The 12152-nt window shown below is 65.6% G+C and overlaps 1 protein-coding gene across 5 annotated transcripts in view; it reads left to right on the plus strand.

Annotated features, from left to right (window-relative positions):
• The window catches only part of RXRA (retinoid X receptor alpha), a 95778-nt gene that overhangs the window by 35462 nt on the left and 48164 nt on the right, over nt 1–12152 (plus strand). Inside the window, exon 1 of one of the 5 annotated variants that reach the window (XM_072960517.1) lies at nt 6857–6879. The exons of 3 other annotated variants lie outside the window; for them this stretch is intronic. The gene's annotated coding sequence lies outside the window, so the exon portion shown is untranslated. Of the gene's footprint in view, nt 1–6856; nt 6880–7844; nt 7979–12152 lie in introns of those variants that run through there. One more of the 5 variants, XM_072960516.1, reaches the window with a different exon arrangement.

The raw sequence follows: 12152 nt of genomic DNA on the forward strand, positions 1-12152 counted from the left end.
GAAGCGTCCACTTTCGCAGCCATCCTGCTCCTCCCCCAGCTCTGAGCCCCTGTCTGGTGAATCCTTACTGTCCTTAATCAGAGGAGGAAGAGGATGGCCGGGAAGCTGGCAACGCTCCTCCCACCCCCTCCCCCCTGACAGGTCAGGTCCCAGATATACGGTATGGTCACCCTCTCGGGGGTGCTGGGCGCTCGCTCCCTGCAGGGCTCTGTCTGTGGGCGGGGACCCTTCTGGGGGTCCTCGTGGCTTATGATGGATGTAACGTGAGTGGTGGCCGCAGGCGAGTGGGCAGCAGGCCCTCATTGCTCTCGTCCATGCACACAGCCCAGTGGCAGCAGGGTGGCCTCAGAGGTGTCCCCTCCCCTGGGGAGACAAGTGGTGGGCCCAGGAGGCACCGCCTTCTCTGCCAGGACGGGAGAGTTGGAAGGTGTCGGCGTAGAGGATCAGCTAATTTCACAGCTCGCTGGTTTCCCATCTGAGCGCCCAGCCTGAAGCGGCCGGGGGCGGGCCCTACAGGCCCTGCTGGGTGCTGTCAGCCTGCTCCTCGCCCCGCCCCCTGCAGGCCCGCCTGTCCCGCTGTCCAGTTTCTGGGACTTGCTGGCACTGTCTCCAGGAAGGCCCTGTTGGGGCAGGGGGGCCGAGGGTCGTGGAGAGTGGCCGCGGTGAGCACACCCCCAGGGGCCTGCGTCCTGGGCCGGGCCGAGTCCCGAGTGCGGTGATGCCCGGCTAAGTCGGCGGTGGCAGCCCTCTGTCTGCCTGGGCGCAGCCCTCCGAGGCGGGCCCAGCCCTGCCCCTTCCTGACAGCAGAGGCAGATGCAGGGGCGTGGGGGGGGGGCGGCCTGCGGCGGAGCAGGCGGTGTGATTTTCGGCTGCGCACAGCCGTGCCGCCTTCTGTGGGACCTTGGGCAGTGATGTTTTGTCACCTCCCCTTGTTAGTAGTTTGGAGGGAGAACTTTACAGCCAGAAAAAGGAACAGCAGACCCTCAGGAAGACGAGGGTCTGCGCAGGGAGCGTGGCTGTGGGGCCCACCCTCCCCCAGGTGTGCCCCTGCCGCTCCCCCGCCCTCCTCCGCCTACTTTTCTAGACTCAGACTGGACGATGTGATAGGTCTTTTCCCCTAAGCCCAGGGGGAGCGGAGTCTCCAAGGTCCATAGCGTCTTGTCCAGGCGTCCAGATCAGGCTGCAGAAGCCTTGGGGCGGGAACCTGTGTGTCTGAGAGGGACAGGGGGTCCCGCACTGGGATGTGGGCTCCAGGACCCCAGGCTGGGGTGGCCTCCAAGCCCTGGCTTGTGGCCTGGCGTTTGAGCATTATTGATGAGACTCTCCAGTCCCTTCTGCCCCTCTGTCTCCCCTCCCCCTTGCAGACGAGGAAACGGGCTGGAGAGGGTTGTGCCCGCCCTCTCCAGGGGTGGGGCGGCCCCGCAGTGGCGGGGGGCACTTCCTGTGGTGAAGGCTGTGAGCTTTTGGGTGGGCAATGTAACCAGGCTCTGGGTGCTGGGAGGGAGGAGGTGGGCAAGCCGACAGCTCCTGGGGGCTGGGGTGCAGGGGCAGCTGCTGATAGCCGTTGGCTGCACACAGGCCTCAGGAAAGCCCTCCACCCCTGTGCCATCTCCAGGGGTCCTCTCCTGCTTAGAGACAGAGAGGTAGGGGCTTGGCCCCATCCCGCAGCCTGCCTGTGTCTGGCTGAAACCCCTCTGCCCCGCCAGCTGTTCGCCCAGGGGGCAGTGGTGCCTGGGCGGGTGGCCCAGGGAGGCATTTGGGTCCCGGCCCTGGGTGTGCTTGGGGCAGGGGCCGACCCCACCTCTGCAGATGTGGTTTGGCGGGCTGTCTGTCCCTGAGAAGCGCAGCAGTGTGGGACTTGGGCGTTTTGGCCTCTCTGGGTTTCATGCACTGGCCTCGGAGTGGACGGCGGGCCCTGGTGCTGTGCGCGGCCAGGCCCCCTGCTCTTCTCACCAGGGGTGCCAGGGGCCTAGTGGCTTAGGCCGTCCGTGTGGGCTGGGGCCTCGCTGTCCCTCAGTGGGCCTGGGACAGGACAACTGGCCCAGTTTTATGTCTGTCCTCGGTGGCTGCAAAGCCTGGTGGGGTGGCTCTGAGGGGCTGGGTGGACTTCGGGGGGGCAGTTGGCAGGCTCCATGGATGGAAGGGAAGGTGCTTCAGGCAGAACCCACCCCTCCATTCCCCAGGCCCCCCGCCCCACTGGTCATTCATCCTGCCCGACGCAGGCCTGACGTGGGGTGGGGTCCCATGCTGGGGGGCTTGGCTGGTGAGGAGGCTGGGCCCTCTGTGTGAGCTGTTGGGCGGCCTGGAGGTGGTGGGTCAGGGGTCAGGGGAGCAACCTCTAGGAGTGTGGTTCTGTCTTGGCTGGAGTCATGAGACCGTGGGATCTTGTCTGGCGCCTGCTGCTTGCACCCCTTCCTTCCTGGGGGCGGGGTTGACCCTTGGTCAGCATCTCTCAGGCCAGGCCCTGCGCTTTAGCGGGGAGCAGTGCTGTGCGGGGTGTGCACCGGGGGCCGGAGGCTGGGAGGCCCGCGGCAGGGGAAGGGTGTGGTCCTGGGGGTGTCTTGGCACTGGCGCTGCCTGGGTGGTCCCGGCGCTCACACGCACGCTCGCCGAGGGGAGCCACCTCTCCTCTCCGCGACGCTGCTCGCCGCCCCCTCCGGGTCCACGGGCCTTGGCACGGGCTCAGGAATCCACATTATCTCAGACCGGTTCCAGCTCCCTCAGCAGGGTGCAGGGCTGCTCCCGTCTCCACTGGCCACATCTGGAGCTTGTTAGCTCAGGGTGGCAGTGACAGAGCGGCCCGGCTGCGGCTGCGGCGGGGTCCTGGGGGCAGCGGAAGTGGCCCCCTCCCCAGCACCAGCCGCAGCTGCCCCGGCCCGAGTCCCCTCGGGCAGCATGAGGCCTTCTGGGGGCCAGCGAGGCAGGGCCCGGCATGGGAGGGCGGGGAGGACCCCACCGGCAGACTTGGGTCTCCGCTTGACAGGCCGAGCAGGGTTGGTCTGGTTTTCTGCCTCCAGAAGCTGCGCCTGGAAACGTGGTATCGGGGTCTGAAGAGCGGGGAGGCCCTGTCTGCAGACGCGTGGGGAACTGAGGCCTGGAGAGGAGGATCCTTTGCTGGAGGCCATACAGGCTCTGGAACCAAGGACTTCCCCTGCCTGCATGCCCTTGGACGGGGGCCGGATGGAGGTCTCTGGCCTCCGTGGCAGGTGGCACAGAGCAGTCTGGGAACCAGCGGCTCAGATACGGGACAGCAGCCTTTGTGAAGCTGTTGGGTCGTCAGGCAGGCCTGCGAGGTGTGCCCTGGACGTTGAGTTTGCCTGGAGTCCAGCCTCCCAGGCCTTGGCTTGCCCACCTACACAGTGGGATGTGGGAGCATGTGCACCTGCCACCGAGGGGCAGAGACGCCCACAGGTGGAGAACTGACACCCATGCTGTCCCGCAGCACCTCGTTCACACCTCTGGGCTCCTCTCCCTCGCCAGGCGTCACCCAGGGACGCGCCCAGCCTGGCTCTGGCCGCCACGCTGGTTCCCAGGCCCGGGCTAGGCCGGCAGCTTTTGCTGAGCACACAGAAACTGCTAATTAAGCTAATAGTTCCCAGAGCTCCCTGACATCAGTCGATGGTATCGGCCCTGCTGGAGATTCTCCTGATGAGACACTCCCTCCCGCTCACGGTAGTTTGTCATGAAGCCCGTGGACGTGCCAGCATGTGCTGCTGGGCTCCAGGCCCGGGCTGCCCGCGCTCGGCTGCAGCAGGCGGGGGCCTGGGTCTCTCGGCCCTCTCAGGACGCCTTCCATCATCTGAAGGCCCAGGGCAGGGGCTTCCCCAGCGGGAGGCCTGGGCGCTCCCCTTGGGGAGCCCACTTCTCACCTCGTTGTCACCCACCGAGCTGCAGATCCCTACCTTGTCACTTGACTAAGATGTGAAATGAAACCTCTCCCCGGGCCCTGTCTCCAGGGGCCCCTGTCCTGCAGCGGCCTCCGCCCAGTGGAGGAGGACGCGTGGGCATGCGGCCCTGTCCACTCTGGGCTCTGGCTCCTGGTGCCTGGTGCCCCCGCTGGCTCAGCAGATGGTCGTGGACTGGACAGAGGCGTGACCAGGCCCCCAGGAGGAGGTGCGGCCCCTTCCAGGAAGATGACGAGCTCTCGCTCTGGCCGTCCCAGGACTCTGGGGAGGGTGCCCCGAGGGCCTGGGGCTTCCCTCCCAGGGCTGGACAGGCACCTCCCTTCAGTGTTGCAGTAGACGTGCACCCTGAACGTCCCAGGGAGCAGGCTGTCTTTTTGAGTGAGACGTTGGGTGCCGTTCTGCGGGCAGTGCACACGCGTGTGTGGGTGGGAGGGCCAGCGGCCACCATGCCTGCTAGGGCCCTTGGGCCCCGTCACCCTGTTCCTGTGAGGTCCCCACACGGGCAGCCCAGCCTAAAGCCGCCTTGACCTGCAGGTGCTGCCTGGGTTTGGGGTCACAGGCCTGGCTTCGAGGTCCAGCCTCGGGCAGCTGGGTGACCTCGGGAAGTCGCTTCCCCTCTCAGGCCATGCGAACACTGTCCCCAGCTGCCCTGCTGTCTCCTGCAGCCTCGTGGTTCAGAGGTGGAAAAGGAGGCTCGGGCCGGGGGCAAGGCTGAGTTGGGACGCCCCTTCCTCCCAGCTCAAGGCCCATTTAACGTGAACCCTCATGCATGTCGTCTGCACTCAGGTCATGTGTGTGTGCACACATGTGCGCAGACACGTGCACGAACTTGCACCAGACCCTGCCTCGTGTCCTCGCGTGTGGCGAGGCGGGCCTGTGCCGCCCCACTGTGCCCAGGCTGGCGCGTTCTTCTTCCCTCTGGGGCTTCTGGACCCTGCTGGGCCTGAGGCCCTAGTGGAGGCGTAGGCCCCTGGGGAGGGGATCCTGTGCCCTGACACGCTGGGAGGCGGGCTTCTGTTGGGGGCCAGGGAGGACAGCCGTCTGTCTGTCTCCACTCGTGCTGTGTCCGAGGGCCCCAGGGGGCCTGTAGGATGATGTCCATCCACAGTAGGCCCTGGGGGAGCCCAGTTTTGGTGACATTGGGCCTGAGCTTGAGCCCTGGCAGACGGCCCTGCCCTGTCCTCGGCAGGAGATCCCTCTGCCCGGCGGTTCCCGCTGCTCAGAGCACCGGGCCTCCTCCCACTGGGCCTGCTCCTGTTGGCCTTTCCTGGACACCGTGTCCAGACTGGGCCTCCCCCAGTGGGTTCCCTTCTGTGTCCCCAGACCTGGAACAGCACCTGGTTGTAGAAGGCACCCAGTCCCCCTCTGATGAAGGGTGCACAGTCACCCCTCATTTGAAATTCGTCGTCTCTGTCGGTGCCGCTGGCTGTGCAGAGCCTTCGGGATTTCAGAGGGCGGTGTGGTGGCCCCGTCGTCCCTCCTGGTCACCCCTGAGCTGTCTCAGAGTTGGCTGGGCATTGTGGTGGCCACTGGGGTTGGGGGGACCTGTGTAGAAAAGCTGCCCTGTGGAGCCGCGGTGTGGTGGAGTTCCCCGTGTCGGGGTCCGGGGGGCGGGCCTGGCTGTGGCAGGACCAGGTGGGCCTCATGCTCAGCAGAGCTCAGACCACGGGGCGGGGTGGGGGGCGGTGGTCAGAGGGGGCATGGCTGCTGCAGAGCCCTTCGTCCTGGGGAGGATGCTGCCTGGCTGGGCCGCTGGCGGAGGGTCGGTGCAGACATCGTGGGTGGCAGCGGCCCATGCAGCGGCCCTTCCGCTAGCTGGTTCTGGAAGTCTCCCGAGGGCCTGGGGCGAGGCTGTGTCAGGGCTGAACGTCAGGCGGCTGTGTCGGGAACCTCAGCACCGGGGCAGAAGGTAGTTGTCGCGGGAGGTGGCGTGTGCTGGGGGCCCCATCAGGCTCCGGGGGTCAGTGGGCGGTGGGACCCTGGGCACGTAGGCAGACAGCCCCACTCGCAGGGACAAAGGGCAAGAGGGCACGGGGAGAGGGATTTACCTCCAAAGTCGACCCCGCCCCAACTAAAACTCCCCTCCTGCTGGCCCAGTGAGGGCGGCGGGCGTGGGGCCAGAGCGGGGTCCCTGCTGCTCTGCTCCTCCAGGGGTGACCCTGGGCGAGTCCGTCACCCTCACTAGGCCTCAGTTTCCTCCTGTGGGGTGGGGCCGCCGCCAGGGCTCAATGGGACCGTTTTCCTGGAGCAGGGGTGCCCCTGGGTGGCAGCTGCTGTGCTGGGCCCACTCTTGTTTTTGCTTAGAATTCAGCAAGGGCGTGTAGGGCGCGTGCAGCCCTGGGCTCGGCTGGACCACAGGCTGGCGTGTGCTTGTTCAGCCGGTCAGCCGAGGGACCGCTTGGGCTTGGGCCGGCTGGGCTGGACCCTCCCCAGCTCGGCCGTGTGCCCCGGAGCTGGTAAGGAGCTCCAGCTGGCCCCGCTGGGGCTCTCTCCTTCCAGAAGGCGGTCTCCCCGAGCTTGGCCCCGGGGTGTTCTGCAGGGAGCTCTGGGCCCGGCTCAGGGCCTCGGGGAGTCTCGGGCAGAACAGGCCTGCCCGGGCCCGCGGCGGCCCCAGGCTGCGGGCTGGGCCCCGCATCTCTGAGATGACCCAGCCCTGTCTGCGTGCCCCCGGGGACGAGGGCCACGTCCCCGTACGGGCTGGGGCCGAGGACTGAGGGTGCAGGCCGGGCGCCTGAGGGCCCAGATGGCCGCGGCCGGTCCCCGGTGTTGCTGCATGTCGAAACCAGTCGCTGACGTGGCCGCGGTGTTGAAATAAGGGCCCGTGGGTTTCCCAACATCCTGCCAGCCCGTCACAGGACTGCGCATCAGGAGCCGGGTGCCATGCCTGGCCGGGACCTCCTTCTTGGGGTGCCTGGCTCCCCATTTCCTCCCTGAGGAGACAAAGGGAGACTGCTCCTCCCCCACTGCCACCCAGGTGGGCAGTGACATTAGGTCAGGGTGACATTATCCTGGGCCAGTGTAATCCTTGTGACCGGCCCATTTTGGGGAAGTCAGGTGTTTTTGGAGCTGAGGGTCAGATTTGAACCCAGGCCTTGGAGTCTGGGCAGGAAGGATGGGGAAGGGGCTGAGGGAGGAGTCAGCAGGCGGGATGTCCCACTGGCCCGGTGGGCACACACCAGTCTGGTGGCAGAGGGCAGTGGCCAAGGCTCCCAGCCCTGTGTCCCCGAGGGACTGCCCTGGACTAGGGGTGTGGGCCCTTTACTAAACCACCTCCTCGAAGGGGTGGGAAGTGGGGAGCCCTAGGCTATACCAGGTGGCGCCCCTCTTTCTTCTGCTGCAGTGGGCCTAGGGCTGCCCTGTGACTGGGCCCCATGGTGACCATGGTGGCTGCAGGTTCATTAATTCTCCACTGCCTGCCAGGAGCTCAGCTTCAGGGATTGGGGATCCCTGCCTGTGACCTCCTGGGGTGGGCATTCTTACACTCAGTGGTTGGAGGAGGAAATGGGGGCTCAGAGAGGCCAAGTGACCTGCCGGGGGCACACAGCCACGGGCAGGGTGTCCAGGTTGCTGGCTGGTGAAGGCCACTCTCCCTGGGGTTCTGCTGGGTCAGACTAGGAGATGTACAATGGGAAAGTAGACTCCTGGGGACGTTTCCCGGCTCTGTCCTTCTGAGCTGTGTGACCCCAGGCAAGTAGTCCAGGCTCTCTGATCCCTAAGGGGACTCTGCCGACTTGGGCGTGGAGCTGGTTGGGGGTGGAACTGGCTCCCTGGGTGAAGAGGAGGAGCAGAGGGGCCCAGGACCACCGTCCCAGCGAGGCGCTGCTACAGACCCCAGCCGGGACCCATGCTGGGTGGGGCCTGGGGTTCTAGGAACCCGTGGTCAGGCCTCGCCCCGACTGGCGCCTGTCCGTCGTCGCCCATCAGCGGGGGAGGGGCCTGGAGATGGGTCTCTGATGGATGAGGAAGTGGGCGCTCAGGGAGGGTGAGGGGCTGGGCTTGGGCCACAGGAAGCAAGCGAGGCAGCCCTGAGTCGGGGCCTGTGGAGAGAGGGGCGTCGGGAGACCCGTGCTCTGGTAAGATGGAAGTTTCAGTGGTCGGGGTGGGGAGGACCTGTGGGTTCTGCCCAGGGGCACCTGGTGCCTGCACTGGGGCTGGCAGTGGCAGGGACGGGAAGAGCGAGGACCCTCGAAGTGGCTCTCGGTTGCTGGGTGTCTGCTGTGTCCTGGGGCTGTGCTGGACGCATACCTGCTTGGTAGCTGCCGGCTTGCTGTGCACTGGGCACTGTGCTCTGCTTACCTCCTTTATGTCCTAAAGCAACCCATTTTTCCAGATGAGAACGTCAGACCCAGAGAGATGGCATTGTTTACCACAGTCCTCAGCCAGGAGGAGGTGGGGCTGGACTTGGCCCCTGGTCTCAATGCCTCCTGGTGCCAGGGGTCGCCTGCATGAGTCTGCTGCCCTCTTGGGGTTCTGGCTGGGGTGGCTGTCCTTGTGGTGGGATGTACGCAGGTCTGTCCCTCTCCAGCCATGCACAGGGAGTCTAGGGGTTGGTAAGAAGGTAGGGTTTGGGGGAAGGTAGGAGTCTACTGCAAGTTACAGCTGGAGGGAGGCAAGTGGTGCCTCCTACAGGAGGCCCTCCTTGATATCTGCACCCAGCCCGAGTGCCCATTCTCCTGCTGCGTCACTGACCAACTCGGGCTCCTGGAAACGGCTGTCTGACTCTGGACTGGTTGTCCCTGGGCAGGGCCTGGCCTTGTTTATCTGCTTGTTCCTAGCACAGCGGGGGCGGTGGGGAAGCAGGTGTCCCACTAGGGAGTGCTTGGTGGTGTATGAAGGGAGCTGAAGCCCAGGGCCTCGTCTGCTTTCTGAGGACGAGGACGCTTAGACCCAGCGGGGCTGAGTCAGATGCCCGCGGCCCCACCCCGCCGGGAGCGTGCAGCCGGGGCACCTGCACCTCGCCACCCGTGGGGGTGGGTGAGCAGAGGCCAGCTTCGTGGTCTCTCGTGCACTTCCACTGCCTCCCAGCCGCTTTCTCTGAGTGTGATGTCTCTTTGCAGAAGAGGAGGTAAAGGCTCAGACCGGTGGTTCAGCCGCTTTGGGCCTGCATAGCTCGTCAACATCTTGGGGTCTCCTTGAGGCTTGGTGCTTGCTCAGCAGTTTCTTAAGGGCCGTGGTGAATCCTGCGGCCTGTGTGGGTCTGTTTCTAGCTCTCTCGTTCCCGCCCCATTCATCCGTTTGGTCTTTGTTAGATGCCTGCTGTGTACCAGGCCCTAGGCCCGGACCCAGGGATGCCCGAGGAGCCAGTTTTGGCTCCTGACCTCACGAGCCCCCGGATCCTGGCAGCCTCAGACAAGGGAGCTGAGTGCCCTGTCGAGGACATGTGGTGGAAGAGGCTCCAGCCCTGGCCAGGAGGGTTAGGAGGGCCTCCTGGAGGAGGCGGTGTTTAAACTGGGTTGGAGCAAGCTGGGAGGAGGCATAGGGGAGTTTCAGGCCCAGGGAACAGCGTGTCCAAGCCTAGAGGTGACAGCTAGTGTGTTTCTGAAATGACCTGGTTCCCAAGCCTCGTGGTGGCGAGTGGGTGGGGGAGAGCGTGGGCAGTGTGGGGAGAGCCAGGGGCCCCGAGGACTGGCGAGGTGGAGGGTGGGAGGCAACTGCTGTGGCTGCTGTTGGCCTGGGCGCCCGAGACCTCCCTGCCTTCAGAATCGCCGTGGTGTCTGGGCGCTTGGCCGGCCCAGTCCTGGTCGGGAGGTGGGTGAGCTTGGAGGGAGGCTGAGGGGTCCCCTGGTCGGCCTCGGCCCTTCCTGGAGCTCTGGGGTCGGGATGCTGAGGGAGGATGGTCCCAGTCTGCTGGTGGAGGCTTCCAGGCAGGCCGTGGCCCACAGTAGACCTCGGTCCATCGCGGGGTCAGCCCCGCTGGGTCACCAGCTCCTCTCACAGCTTGCGGGGGGGGCGCGGGCGGGGCCGCAGGCTCCTTCCAGCCCACACTGGGGACGGGCTTGAAGGGCTGTGGGCTGGGTGGGGTTCTGGAGAAAATCAAACCTGCCTTTGGCTTGGAGAGCGCTTGTGGTGGGAGAGTCTGTGTTCCGGGCTGAGATTCTGTAAAACAGCTTCCCTGCCCCCTCCTCCCCCCTCCCTGGGAAAAAAGGAAAGAAAGAAAGAAAGAAAGAAAGAAAGGAAGGAAAAACAAAACCCAGCCATCCTGCAACTCTGTTACCAAAGCCAGACAAAGTCAATGCAGACCAGCCTTGCGCGCTCAGCCGAGGGGAGCTGCTGGCCCGCTTTGCCTCTGGGTGCAGACAGATAACGGCCTATCTTGCTGTTTATTATTTTTTAAAATAAAAATAGAATACAGATTTTTAGCTTCTGTTAAGTTAAGGCCCCCTGTCGTGAAGAGAGATCCCTTTTCTTTTGGTGGAGGGAGAAGGAGGCTGTCGGTGGGTGGCCAGGCCCTCCCCTGGCCAGTGGAGGAGAGAGCCGGGGTCCTGGGAGGTTCCGGCCTGCCAGCCCCAGCAGTGCCCACTCCCCTGAGGGCATGGCCTGGGTTGGGGGATTCACATGGGGTGTCAGGGTCCCCAGCAGGGCCCGTGACGGGGGTGTATGTGTGCACACGCCTCCTGCCTTGCCCTGCGTGTGCCGCCGTCCGCCTGCGCTGCCGTCTAGGGCCTCCATTCCCCACGGGCAGAGGTTCCTGTCACTGCCCACCGCCCACCCTCTGCTGCCCCTCTCTGCTCACCTCCCTCCCTGCCTCCTGCACCCGGTGCCCACCTGGCATAGGGCTCCCATCTCCCCGGTGCTGACCAGCCATGTGGACTTGCAGTGTCTCTGAGCCTCACTTCCCCTTCTGACAAGACGGTCAGACTTGCAGAGTTTTGCAGGAGCTGCACGAGGTGCACGTTCCGAAGCACTCGGTGCAGGGCTCCCAGGCATGGGGGTCACCAGGAAACACTGGCAGCGCCCCTACCTGGCTGGCACTTATAGTGGGCGTGGGGACCCGGACAGCTTGGGGGAGGGACCTACCTGGCTCCCTGTACCTGAGGCCAACGAGGAGTCTGGGCACTGAGCACCCGGTGGGGTCCTGGTGGGCTGTGGGACTCCAGGGGGCCTGGGCGTGGGATTCTGGGCCCGTGGCGGGGGTGAAGTGGGTGGGCATAGGACGCAGACACTTTCCCCAGGCTGGCTGGCCACGTGGGCAGGCCGGGCTGATCCTGGCACCCTGTGCTGTTCCTCAGTGCCAGGGTTATGGCCTGTCCTGGTGGCCGTCTGACCACGGAGCAGGTGAGACTGAGGGTAGCCTGGCCCCCGTCACTCCAGGGCCATCTGGCTGAGGCCCGGAGAGGTGCAGGGCTCCCACGTCAAGTCCCCCTGGCGGGCAGGCCCCGTGCTCTGGGGCCCAGTGAGCTCATGGTGGCATGCACACACTGCCTGTAGCCAGGTGTGCCCAGAGCTGGAGCTGGCCTTCCTGGCTCCTGGCCCACAGCCCCTGTCAGCCCCGGGCCACCTCTGGCACTTGGTTCTCCGGACCTCACGGGCGCCCTGGCCCGCCAGGCGCGGCCGTTTCTCTGTTTCATCCCAGGCGGCTGGGCTCTTGGTCACGTTCGCAGTGTGGACAGGCCTCGGCATCTCCTTCTCGTGTATGTCCCTGGTCCCCACCGGCAGGACTGACCCTGCGTGGCTGCTCTCGCGGCCCGGGACCGGAGCCCCACAGTGCGGGGACGTGTCTGGAGGCAGCGGGTTTCCCGGGGGTGTCCAAGTTACCCCCGGGAGCTGGCCGCTTCGCATCCTGCAGAACCGCCGTCGTCCATGGCGGAGTGGCTCGAGTGGCGGTGGAGCCGCGGCCCCGCCCGTGCACCGCCTCTGACCTGTGCTGGGTCTGGGGGAGTGAGGAACGCCCTGCTCGTCCAGACAGTTAACACTGTTGCCCCGGAGTCTTGAGTTCTCTTTTTCTGTGTCTGTGTGTGCTAGTTGGCCACAGAGCCCTGCTGCCCAGACCAAGTGTGTCCCCAGGAGCCTGTCCCGCCACCCCTCCCCCAGGTCAACGAGGGGCTGGGCTGCTGGGGAGGGGTCAGGGTGCTGAGTGAGGCCCCTGCTCCGTCAGCCCCTAATGGCTGGGAAGATGCTGGTGGTGTCGGCGGGGCCTGGGGGGTCGGCTCTCTGTCCTCTCAGGTGGCGGCTGTGTGGTGGCCAGCGGTGCCGCCCGCGGGTGTGACACTGACCTGGGGATTAGGAGCCTACTCAGAAGGAAGCTGG

Source organism: Vicugna pacos, chromosome 4 (assembly GCF_048564905.1).
Source record: "Vicugna pacos chromosome 4, VicPac4, whole genome shotgun sequence".
Taxonomy (NCBI): Eukaryota; Metazoa; Chordata; class Mammalia; order Artiodactyla; family Camelidae; genus Vicugna; species Vicugna pacos.